General features: G+C 41.7%; 1 long non-coding RNA gene across 1 annotated transcript; it reads right to left on the reverse strand.

Annotated features, from left to right (window-relative positions):
• Nucleotides 1–1,052: 1,052 nt before the first annotated feature.
• LOC112585167 lies at nucleotides 1,053–4,931 on the reverse strand. Its single transcript, XR_006641126.1, has 3 exons — nucleotides 4,796–4,931; nucleotides 4,025–4,103; nucleotides 1,053–3,709 (listed from the first exon to the last, which is right to left on the reverse strand). It is a non-coding gene; the product is annotated as an uncharacterized LOC112585167 (long non-coding RNA).
• Nucleotides 4,932–13,615: the final 8,684 nt, after the last annotated feature.

Genomic DNA, 13,615 nt, shown 5'->3' on the forward strand with positions numbered 1-13,615 from the left:
ACAGCTACAACACAGCACAACATGAAACTCTTTGCAATGACTCTAGTATCTCTCAGCATAAAAGGTCTTCAGCAGCATTATTCTGAGCTGGTTAAAACCAGTTCACAGAGGTAGACTCTCCACAGAGACCCAAGTGAGTGAGATTTATCTGAATTCCTCTTTCCTGGTTCAAAGTTAAACTTAATATGGAGCCTCAGATCTCTGTTTAATCAACTCACGGTGGCACATAATTTGCTAATTTAGATGAAGGAACAGCCTTTTTTTTTTTTTGGTGCTAAGAAACATATATGTCTTTAGGAAGTTCAGTTCAGTCCACTTCAGTCACTCAGTCTTGTCTGACTCTTTGCGACTCCATGAATCGCAGCACGCCAGGCCTCCCTGTCCATCACCAACTCCCGGAGTTCACTCAGACTCACGTCTATCGAGTTGGTGATGCCATCCAGCCATCTCATCCTCTGTCGTCCCCTTTTCCTCCCGCCCGCAATCCCTCCCAGCATCAGAGTCTTTTCCAATGAGTCAACTCTTCACATAAGGTAGCCAAAGTACTGGAGTTTCAGCTTCAGCATCATTCCTTCCAAAGAACACCCAGGGCTGATCTCCTTTAGAATGGACTGGTTGGATCTCCTTGCAGTCCAAGGGATTCTCAGGAGTCTTCTCCAACACCACAGTTCAAAAGCATCAATTCTTTGGCACTCAGCTTTCTTCACAGTCCAACTCTCACATCCATACATGACTACTGGAAAAACCATAGCCTTGACTAGATGGACCTTTGTTGGCAAAGTAATGTCTCTGCTTTTGAATATGCTATCTAGGTTGGTCATAACTTTCCTTCCAAGGAGTAAGCGTCTTTTAATTTCATGGCTGCAGTCACCATCTGCAGTGATTTTGGAGCCCCAAAAAATAAAGTCTGACACTGTTTCCACTGTTTCCCCATCTATTTCCCATGAAGTGATGGGACCAGATGCCATGATTTTGTTTTCTGAATGTTGAGCTTTAAGCCAACTTTTTCACTCTCCTCTTTCACTTTCATCAAGAGGCTTTTTAGTCCCTCTTCACTTTCTGCCATAAGGGTTGTGTCATCTGCATATCTGAGGTTATTGATATTTTTCCCGGCAATCTTGATTCCAGCTTGTGCCTCTTCCAGCCCAGTGTTTAGGAAGTTAGTTAAGTATTAAATAAGCAAAAGTGGCTATCACAGCTCTCTTCTCCCCAGTATCCCCTACTAAGCCCAGTGGTTTTCCAGGACAGTCTGGTAAAATCTCAGGGGACAGTTAATAGTATGTTACACAGGATGGTGTAGAAAACTAATCAAGAGTAGAGATGTACAGCTCATTTTAAAGAAGTAGAGTAACTTGATTCTAAAGTAAGAGATGGGCAATACAAGAAAACAACAGTCCCATTTCACCTCTAAAGGTGCAAACAATTCAAACAGAGCATAGTATTACCAAACCAAATATGAGCATTAAAAATCCTTCATAACTGAGTGAGCTTTCCTGTTGGAATGCAAGAATTGGTCAGCATTATGACTACAATTAATGTAATTCATCACATTATTAGCCTAAAGGAGAAAAATAATATTATATTAATCGATCAAAAAAGAGTGTGATAAAGCTGAAGTTATGTTTCTTTTAAAAAATCCTTTAAGATAGATTTCACAGATGTAGGGAAAAAACCTTGTAGTGTCCAGGGGATAAAGCAGGGGGTGAGGAGGAATAAATTGGGAGCCTGGGATTCACAAACACATAATACTATATATAAAATATATCATTAATAAGGACTTACTGTATAGCAGAGGGAACTCTTCTTAATACTCTGCAGTGATCTATACAGGGAAAGAATGTAAAAAATAGTGGATATATATCTTGTTGATACACTTTGCTGTATAGCAGAAACTAACAAACATTATAAATCAACAGTAAGAATAATTTTTTAAAAGAGAGAAAAAATGCTTTAGAAAATTACATTTCAAATGGAACTTTCTTAATTTTATAAAATTAAGATGAAATAAAATTAAAATAAAATTAATTTCATAAAATTCACATATTTTATAATGGAAAAACTTTTAGCCCATCACTTGAAGGATCAGGAATGAGCAAAGAATGCCCACTGTCACCACTATTGTCTAACATAGTTCTGGGAGCCCTGACCAATGCCATAGTAACTAGAAAGAAAGAAAAGATATAAAGATTGGAAAAGTAGAGATAAAACTGTCATCATGTGTATTCCTATGGCTGATTCATGTTGAGGTTTGATAGAAAGCAACAAAATTCTGTAAAGCAATTATCTTTCAATTAAAAAATAAATAAATTTTTTAAGAAATGTAAAAAAAATTTCATTAGTATAATCATAAACTCCCCAAGCCACAAAATCAACAGATTATTACAATTAATTAAGAAATTTAATAAGATAGCTCACATTCGATCCAAAAACCAACAGGTTTTTCCATAGTAGAAATACCCAAATAGAAAACATGACCAAAACAATAAACTATTCATAGTTACAGCAAAACTATAAAATTCCTAGCAATTACTTTCACCAGTAATACATAGAATTCCAGTGGAGAAGGTGTCAGACCTCTAGCAAACACCTTGAAGTATGATTCAAACATGGAGAGAAGTTTCTAGCTCACTGATGGGATGACTTAACATTAAGGATGTTGATTCAACCCCAGATTAATTCACACATTTAACACTGAAAATCTCAGCTGAATTTTTCTGGAACATAAGGTGATTACTTCAAAATTCATATAGAGAAATAAAAGTCCATGCATAGAAACTCAGCCTCAAAAAAGGAGAGTATTAACAAGAGGGGCTTACTATACCAGGCAGCAAAATACAGTAATAAAAATGGTATTTGCTCAACTAAAGACACATTGACCAATGGGACAGAATGGAGAGTGAGAGCTAGGGCCACATGTAGAGGACGTTAGTGTATGATCGAGAAGACATCACAAATCACTGAAGATAGGATGACTTAATAGTTTTGGAAAGAGAAAAATAAAGCTGGGCCCTTACCTGACAGGGCTTTCCTGATGGCTCAGATGGTAAAGAATTTGATCCCTGGGTTGGGAAGATTCTCTGGAGAAAGGAATGGCAACCCACTCCAGTATTCTTGCCTAGAAAATTAGACCCTTACCTAATACACATACATAAGTCAACACTAGAAGTATTACATACATAAATGTGAAGATAAACTATAAAGTTAATAATAATATAAAAAATATATTTATGATCTAGAGATGTTGTAGAATTTCTTAGATTTCAAAGGCACAAACCCCAAATCAGGAAGTGGTGAATTTGACTACATCAACAATAAGAATATAGTTGTAGATAGAGAATGGGAAAAGATATCTAGAATGGGAAAAGATATCTAAAATATGGCAAGGGATTAATATTTCAAAAATACAAGGAACTTTTATGAGTCAATAAGGAAAAGATGGCAGCCCCAATAGAAAAATGGGTGAAGTGTTAGGGAAAAAAAACAGCTTACAGACAACATGCAATAAGAAATAAGCTCACAAAGAGATGCACAATCATTAGTAACCAGAAAAATAAACCGACAAGCAGTCATGTTTTAAGTGTCAGATCAATACAAATGATACCTGCACCACGCCATGTGTATCACAGGAGGGACAGAGCTGGCGTGATGCCCTCAGTTTCACAGTGAAGTGTCACTCTGCTGTCCAGGGGGGCAGCCCAGCTCACAGACCCTACAGCAATGGGGAGGATTTCTATGGCTCTGTGCTCTTGCTTTGGCATGAACCAGCTATCCACTTTTCCAGTCTAACAGCTTCCATCAGAAAAGAATTTTGCTTCAAAGACATAAATTAATATCTAAATTATAAATAAATAAAATATTAGAGGGTTGCTTTCGTAGGACATAGTGACTATCTCAATAAAAGTGTCTTTTGTTGTCATTAAAAAAAAACTCCTTTGTTAGAAATAACCTTTGTCAATACAGGTTTTGTTCTTTTATTTGCTATTCTTGCAGCTGCAAGACAGAGGGACCATTTTCTCTTTCTTACCTTGGGGAAAATTCTTTCTCCAGGGATTAGTAGGTCGTACAGTTTACCAGGCCAAGAGCTGGTACCACATTGTTTAACCCTGAAAGAGATTCAGTACTGAGAGAAAAAGAAATTATATGGAAAAGAAAAGCTAAAAATAAGATTAATAATAGATGGAATATGGAACATGAAATTACTGACATCCTTTCCCTATTATTTTCCATCATGAATTTTTACTTGTGACTCTGACACATTGATCAATTTTTATCTTATCATAATCTTTATGGATTCATGTGCATTATTTATGTGTGTATATATATATATATATGTGTGTTTGCGCATTTAGTGCTATTGGGTGTGCGTGTAGAGAGAAAGGAATATATAGGTCAACTACAGTGTAAATGGACATTTGCTGTTTTTCCTTATCTCACCCCCATGAGGACAGGAAGTAAGTTGCTGGTTTTCTTCACCACCATACTCAGTGCCTAGGAAAAGCCTCGACACAGCCAGGCTTGATGAATCTCACTGAATGAACATCTTTAGCGAGGAAACTTGAACAGTATAAAATAAGCATAAAGACAAAAATAAAAGCAATACTAATTTCCTGAGCCTGGACGAGAGGGGGAGGGGCAGGAAGAACCTCTGTAGAAACTTTGTTTCCAGTCTATTATCTAAGTGTGAGTAGACATATGAACACATGAAGGAAACAGGGTGGTATAATACTATCATTTTATGCTCTGCTTTTTCGCTGCACAGCTCATCATGATAATGTTTGCATGTTATTACCCTTACCTGTCACAGTGGCAAAGCTGAAATTCAGATCTAGTCTGTGAGGATGGAGCCTTGAGATTCTTAGCCTCAGGTCACAGAGCTCACACTGCGTGTTCTGGCACATAAACAAATAAATGTACGATATATTTTAATTCAATTCTCTTAAATACTGATTAGCTTAGTCATAACTCTCCAGTGGAATGTTCCTCACGTGAGAGCACGGGTCTTGTCTGTCTCAGATCCCCAGGGCCTGGCCCAGCTCCTGCCGCGTGCTGGGGGAGCATGAAGTGGGAGTTGAAGAGTGAACAGAAGGAGGAAGGAGTTCTGTAGGCATCTTTACTGAAGGGTAACGCGAGGTTTTTGCAGACTCCACGTGAGACTGTTTTGGACGGTCTAAGTCCACCCTGCAGAGAGTAAAGGAAGGTCTCAGTGCACTGGCTCCTCCCAGGTCGGATGGTTCAGGAACGAGGCACCCTGGGCAGCCTGAGTTCTGGTCCATTTGCCCAGTTCTTTCAGGAAACATACGAGTGAGTCACTCACAGGAGATTTTGCAAACATGTTTTACACAGTGTGGTTTGACAGGACTCCATAGGTAATAAATGTGTGTGTAAACCGAACACCCTGTTCTCAGAGAGGACCTGGCTCTTCTTTCCCATAATCACAGATTTCGAAAAGCGACCCTGGGAAACTAGAGGATTGTGCAAGGGCTCCCTTGGCAGCCGGGTGTGAAAACAGGCTGCTGAGTGCTGCTGCGTTTCCATCACCCACAGCTGAGGACAGTGGCTGCGAGGACCCCACCCCCTAGAGGGCATCCAGCAAGCAGCGCCAGACCTCGTGAGCTCCCAAAGCGGAGGAAGAGGCAGCAGCGCGGGCTCCACAGTCAACACCGCCCCCGCCACCACCCCAGCCCTGGTCCGCGTAGGAGATGCCCGAGGAGGGGAGGGGAGACCGCGGAGTTATCCGTCCCCCGCGGAGTGCAGCATTTGTGGAGGCAGGCGATTTCTGGCAATTGATTCAGGGTGCCAAGAAGAAAACAAAAATGCCTGTTCATCTCTCAGCCGGGTGCATGCTCGCTGCGGACACTACCAGCTCATTCTGATGCCCCTATCCAAGCAGAGGGCAGTGTGGTGAGTTCTTGAGAGAGTCTACGTGTGTAGGAGCTGTGAATATTCTGGAAGTTTCTAAACATGGAGCACCCATGCCAGTAGAGTTGAAAAGGCAGTGGTGGATTGTGACTAGGAAGGAGATGGGGTGAGCCTTTTCCCATCTGCCATCTCTGCAGGAAGAGAAGAGGCCCCTGGTCATTTTGGGGGAGTCCACTGGAATCCGCTGGAAAGACCAGTGAGGTTAGAGAAAAGGCAGTGCTGGGCCAGGTGAGGTGACACCTCATCAGAACCCATGGTGATGAGGTGCACCATCATCAGAACCCACTGTGGATAACCTGCTCCTCTCTGGGAAGGCCCCCATGGCTGAGGGGGGCTGTGAAGCTGGACTCACCTCAGGAGCACCAGCATTGCATTTGGTGATTAATTATAGCTCAGTAATTATATATATATGTGTATATATATGTACATATATGTGCATATATATATATATATATGCACATGCTCAGTGTTGTCTGACTTTTTGTGACTCCATGGACTATAACCTGCCAGGTTCCTCTGTCCATGGAATTCCTCAGGCAAGGATACTGAAATAGGTTGCTATTTCCTACTTCAGACGTCTTCTGCATTAGTAGGCAGATTCTTTACCAGTGCATCACCTGGGAAACCCATATATATGCATGCACGCACACACACACACACACACACACACTATATACAGGGCTTCCCTGATGGCTCAGCGGGTAAGGTATCTGCCTGCAATGCAAGAGATACAGGACATCTGATTTTTATCCCTGGTCAGGATGATCCCCTGTGTGTGTGTGTGTGTGTGTGTGTGTACATATATATATATATATATAGAGAGAGAGAGAGAGAGAGAGAGAGAGTGAGCGCGTGAGAGAGAGAACGAGTGCTCCCTTTCTCTATTATCTACCTACTACCTATATATGTATATATTTATATAAAGAGAGGAGAGAGATAGAGAACTTGCATAGGTTTAAATTTAAATCTCATATTACATCACTTCTAAGATGCACATCTCTTGGTTATACAATTCTTAAATTAGTACATGTCTTACATTCCCTAATAATTAGGAAGCACTCATGAAAATGTTGTCATTGTACTAGGGTTAATTTTGTGTATACTTTTCTTCTTGTTTACACACAAGAGTGATGTAAGATTAAAATCTATGTCTAAGTTTAAAAGAACTCTCCTCAGTTCAGTTCAGTCGCTCAGTCCTGTCCGACTCTTTGCGACCCCATGAATTGCAGCACGCCAGGCCTCCCTGTCCATCATCAACTCCCGGAGTTCACTCAGACTCACATCCATTGAGTCAGTGATGCCATCCAGCCATCTCATCCTCTATCGTCCCCTTCTCCTCCTGCCCCTAATCCCTCCCAGCATCAGAGTCTTTTCCAGGGAGTCAACTCTTTGCATAAGGTGGCCAGGTACTGGACTTTCACCTTCAGCATCATTCCCTCCAAAGAAATCCCAAGGCTGATATCCTTCAGAATGGACTGGTTGGATCTCCTTGCAGTCCAAGGGACTCTCAGGGGTCTTCTTCAACACCACAGTTCAAAAGCATCAATTCTTTGACACTCAGCCTTCTTCACAGTCCATCTCTCACATCCACACATGACCACAGGAAAAACCATAGCCTTGACTAGACGGACCTTTGTTGGCAAAGTAATGTCTCTGCTTTTGAATGTGCTATCTAGGTTGGACATAACTTTCTTTCCAAGGAGTAAGCGTCTTTTAATTTCATGGCTGCAGTCACCATCTGCAGTGATTTTGGAGCCCAGAAAAGTAAAGTCTGACACTGTTTCCCCATCTATTTCCCATGAAGTGATGGGACCAGATGCCATGATCTTCGTTTTCTGAATGTTGAGCTTTAAGCCAACTTTTTCACTCTCCACTTTCACTTTCATCAAGAGGCTTTTGAGTTCCTCTTCACTTTCTGCCATAAGGGTGGTGTCATCTGCATATCTGAGGTTATTGATATTTCTCCCAGCAATCTTGATTCCAGCTTGTGTTTCTTCCAGTCCAGCGTTTCTCATGATGTACTCGGCATATAAGTTAAATAAGCAGGGTGACAATATACAGCCTTGACGAACTCCTTTTCCTATTTGGAACCAGTCTGCTGTTCCATGTCCAGTTCTAACTGTTGCTTCCTGACCTGCATACAAATTTCTCAAGAGGCAGATCAGGTGGTCTGGTATTCCCATCTCTTTCAGAATTTTCCACAGTTTATTGTGATCCACACAGTCAAAGGCTTTGGCATAGTCAATAAAGCAGAAATAGATGTTTTTCTGGAACTCTCTTGCTTTTTCCATGATCCAGCGGATGTTGGCAATTTGATCTCTGGTTCCTCTGCCTTTTCTTTTTTTTTTTTTAATTTAATTTAATTTTTAACTTTACAATATTGTATTGGTTTTGCCATATATTGAAATGAATCCGCCACAGGTATACATGTGTTCCCCATCCTGAACCCTCCTCCCTCCCCATACCATCCCTCTGGGTCGTCCCAGTGCACCAGCCCCAAGCATCCAGTATCGTGCATTGAACCTGGACTGGCAACTCGTTTCATACATGATATTATACATGTTTCAATGCCATTCTCCCAAATCTCCCCACCCTCTCCCTCTCCCACAGAGTCCAAAAGACTGTTCTATACATGTATGTCTCTTTTGCTGTCTCGTATACAGGGTTATTGTTACCATCTTTCTAAATTCCATATATATGTGTTAGTATACTGTATTGGTGTTTTTCTTTCTGGCTTACTTCACTCTGTAGAATAGGCTCCAGTTTCATCCACCTCATTAGAACTGATTCAAATGTATTCTTTTTAATGGCTGAGTAATACTCCATTGTGTATATGTACCACAGCTTTCTTATCCATTCATCTGCTGATGGACATCTAGGTTGCTTCCATGTCCTGGCTATTATAAACAGTGCTGCGATGAACATTGGGGTACACGTGTGTCTTTCAATTCTGGTTTCCTCAGTGTGTATGCCCAGCAGTGGGATTGCTGGATCATAGGGCAGTTCTATTTCCAGTTTTTTAAGGAATCCCCACACTATTCTCCACACTATTCTCCATAGTGGCTGCACTAGTTTGCATTCCCACCAACAGTGTAAGAGGGTTCCCTTTTCTCCACACCGTCTCCAGCATTTATTGCTTGTAGACTTTTGGATCGCAGCCATTCTGACTGCCTCTGCCTTTTCTAAAACCAGCTTGAACATTAGGAAGTTCATGGTTCATGTATTTCTGAAGCCTGGCTTGGAGAATTGTGAGCATTACTTTACTAGCATGTGAGATGAGTGCAATTGTGCAGTAGTCTGAGCATTCTTTGGCATTGCCTTTCTTTGGGATTAGAATGAAAACTGACCTTTTCCAGTCCTGTGGCCACTGCTGAGTTTTCCAAATTTGCTGGCATATTGAGTGCAGCACTTTCATAGCATCTTCTTTCAGGATTTGAAAGAGCTCAACTGGAATTCCATCACCTCCACTAGCTTTGTTCGTAGTGATGCTTCCTAAGGCCCACTTGACTTCACATTCCAGGATGTCTGGCTCTAGATAAGTCATCATATCATCGTGATTATCTGGGTCGTGAAGATCTTTTTTGTACAGTTCTTCTGTGTATTCTTGCCACCTTTCTTAGTATCTTCTGCTTCTGTTAGGTCCATACCATTTCTGTCCTTTATCGAGCCCATCTTTGCATGAAATGTCCCCTTGGTATCTCTAATTTTCCTGAAGAGATCTCTAGTCTTTCCCATTCTGTTTTTTTCCTCTATTTCTTTGCATTGATTGCTGAGGAAGGCTTTCTTATCTCTTCTTGCTATTCTTTGGAACTCTGCATTCAGATACTTATATCTTTCCTTTTCTCCTTTGCTTTTTGCTTCTCTTCTTTTCACAGCTATTTGTAAGGCCTCCCCAGACAGCCATTTTGCTTTTTTGCATTTCTTTTCCATGGGGATGGTCTTGATCCCTCTCTCCTGTACAATGTCATGAACCTCATTCCATAGTTCATCAGGCACTCTATCTATCAGATCTAGGCCCTTAAATCTATTTCTCATTTCCACTGTAGAATCATAAGGGATTTCATTTAGGTCATACCTGAATGGTCTTTCAATTTAGGTCTGAATTTGGTAATAAGGAGTTCATGATCTGAACCACAGTCAGTTCCTGGTCTTGTTTTTGTTGACTGTATAGAGTTTCTCCATCTTTGGCTGCAAAGAATATAATCAGTCTGATTTTGGTGTTGACCATCTGGTGATGTCCATGTATAGAGTCTTCTCTTGTGTTGTTGGAAGAGGGCGTTTGCTATGACCAGTGCATTTTCTTGGCAAAACTCTATTAGCCTTTGCCTTGCTTCATAAGTGTAAAATAAACATATAAAGTGATAAGAAAACTTTGTGTCTGAACATTATGCCTGAGTCTAAATGGTAACATCTTTTTTCTTGGTGGTATATAAATAATAATGCATCTTTCAATCTAGACGTCCTAGACTCAAAGACATGCAATGTGACCCTTTTCCCTTCCTCTATTCTCACAGAGTAGGAGAAGGCAATGGCACCCCACTCCAGTACTCTTGCCTGGAAAATCCCATGAACAGAGGAGCCTGGTAGGCTGCAGTCCATGGGGTGGCTAAGAGTCGGACACAACTGAGAGACTTCACTTTCACTTTTCACTTTCATGCATTGGAGAAGGAAATGGCAACCCACTCCAGTGTTCTTGCCTGGAGAATCTCAGGGATGAGGGAGCCTGGTGGGCTGCCATCTGTGGGGTCGCAGAGAGTCGGACACGACTGAAGTGACTTAGCAGCAGCAGCAGCAGTCTCACAGAGTATTCTCTGCTAACTTGCCCCTCTGTTAGTCAACAAAATACTTTGGAAATTCAAAATATTCTTTCCTTTCTCCCAAGGCTTCTCTTCAGCTACTACAGCGACTAATAGTTTATTTGCATATGGGTTTCTAATTTTTATTTCTATGAGTGTGAAAAGCATTGCTAGAGAAAATTAAATATTTTCTATGATGAAGTAAAATTATATCATTTTGACTGGTATCTTAGTATGATATTGGTGCAGATTTAGCAGTCACCTCAGTGTGAGCCATTACCACATTTTGCAGATCCAAACCACATCTATACTTTGTACAACCCCCAACCCCCCTCACAGTTCTGACCACTTCTGAACAGCACCTCTTTTCAGACTACATTCACTCATTTCGCCAGATATTCATAAAGCAACTACTATGTGTGAGGCACTGTGGATATAAGGATGAGACACAGGAGGAGAGACATGCCTTTGGCTTTGGATTTCCTACCTACTTGCTCTAAAGACAGGCAAGAAAATGGGCAGACACCCTGGAGTGTAATGAGTCCCAGGGATAGTCACCTTTAATAACAGCAGGTACAAATGGCTTCTCACAAGTTCCATGTCCTCCTCTCCCATGTGCTGCTTCCCCCACCCCAGTATCTTCACCTTCCTTCCTCCCTCAGAGCCAGAGAGGTTTCTGCTCCCCTGGGGGTCCACCATCCCTTGATCCTCTGCCTCCCGCTTCTCCTGACTCTACTGTAACTTCTTTATCTTCAGTGTCTCCCTCTTCCTTAGCTCCTTTCTGTTTCTGAAGCTAGCCTCACCATCTTTGAAAGAAAACTTTTTACTAATAAACAATACATGAATTCAATTATTCATTTATTAATTCCCAATAAGTACTCGTTGAAATTCCATTATATGCCAGGACTGGATATTCAGATATAAACAAGGAAGAAATGGTCACTTCTCTCACTGATTCTATAATAAAAGGGAGGAAGATGGACCGAAACAAACAAACAAAAAAAAATTCAGAAGAATAAGCCAAAAATTTAGTACAAGAATCCCACATATTGAAATTGGCAAAAAGTACAGAATAACCAGAGTAGATCAGCCAGGGTGACCAGGAAGGCATCTCTCAAGAAAGAGTGATCTCAGGAGAGACAGGTGAGAAACACCCAGTCATGTGAAGACCAAGCAGAAGAGTGTTCTGAACAGAGAAAATGTCATATGCAAAGGTCCTGTGCCAAATAAAAGCTTGGCTTGTTGGTGAGATGGAAGGACGGGGAGCCTGGGAGGGTGTGGCATGAGATGATGCTGGAGGGTGGCCAGGGTCAGCTCACACTGGATTACATTCTGAGGGAAATGGGAACCCATGGAAGAATTTAAGCAGGGAAGAGACATGATCTGAATATAATTTGTACACTAGACTGAGAGGTAGGCTAAATACATGTTCTCTTTTACCCAGGACGGTTTCAGTTTATTCCTGCCATCCATGTATAATCATCAACAAGGCCCTTTTCCTCAGTGGAAAGTGAATTGGTTTAGATGAAAAATTATACAGTCAACTTAAGCAGAGTGGGAAGCCATGAAGATGGGGAGACTAGATAGAAAGCTGTTACAGTAACCCAGGTGAGAAATGGTGTGGCCAGGAGCATGGAGATGCATATGAGAGCAGGCTGACGGACTAGAGATGAATTTTAGAAGTTGAATCACAGGACTTGTTAGTGGACTGGATGTGGGGTAAAGGGAAGGGGAGCATCAAGGACATTCCTCAATTTCTGGACTGAGCAACAGAGGGAATAATCGGATCATTTACTTAAATGGAGGGGCCTGAGTGTGAAGAATTCTGGTGGGGGAGATGGGAGCTCCCTTTGGGATACATTGAGTGTGAAATCTCTGGAAGTCATCAAATCAGAGATGTCTAGAGGGAAATCAGATATATAAGCATGGAGCTCGGAAATGAGGTTCTCATGAGGAGAAATAATTTTCAGAGCCATCAACATATAGATACTGTTTTCTTCCAAAAAGGGGGGAGAGGACAATTGTGCTGAGCGTGGCTCAGAGTCCTCCTGATACAGGAAGAGAAACATGTCAATTGTCTTGGCACCTGGGAGGTCACTGGTGACCAGAGCTCTTTTGTTGAATGGTGGGAACAGAGATCAGGCTGGTGGGGTTCTAGTGGGAGTCAGAAGTGAGGAAGCAGAACATGCAAGTGGGCAGACTCTCAAGTTTGACGATAAAGAAGAAGAGGAAAAGGTGCCAGAGTGAAATGAAGAGTGACATGGATTGAAGTCAGGGTTTTCAATGTGGGAATTTATTAAGGAAGCAGATACTGAGGGTAAGGACTCTGCGAGGCACCGTTTGCATGAGGAGAACAAGCTGTGGTGTGTCTGTAACCAGTCAGGCATCTCTTGGGCACAAGGGCTCTCACTCTGGAGATCTGTGGAGGAGAGAGTTCCCGCCTCTGAACCTCTCGGTCTTGACAACACATCCCTGCTCTCCTGGAGTCAGCCACACCAGCCTGCAGTCCTGGCTGCTCACCTACTACAGGTATGACCTGGAGCAAGGTCCAGATCACTTACCTCCAAGCCTCATTTCTTCAACTGAGACCTGCAAAGCCTTTGTGGTAAATCAAATAACGCACACAGACTTAGAACATTTACAATGAAAGAAAATGACAGCCTCTATAATTACTATGCCTCAGCTTCCCACACCCCAGCAGAGTTTGGCTCGCCATTGGTCTGTGCTTCTGAGGAGGCTTCTCTTAAACTGCATTGGAAGTGTGTATCCACATAACTGACATTCACTCTAGAAGTGAAAGTAGTATTTTGTTTGACCAAAGATAGTGAGGATAAAGGTAAGGGAAACTCATCTGAGAATGATTTCTTAGGTTAAATGAGCTGAGACCAGTTAACAGTTGA

The sequence above is a fragment of the Bubalus bubalis genome, chromosome 5 (genome assembly GCF_019923935.1).
Source record: "Bubalus bubalis isolate 160015118507 breed Murrah chromosome 5, NDDB_SH_1, whole genome shotgun sequence".
Taxonomy (NCBI): domain Eukaryota; kingdom Metazoa; phylum Chordata; class Mammalia; order Artiodactyla; family Bovidae; genus Bubalus; species Bubalus bubalis.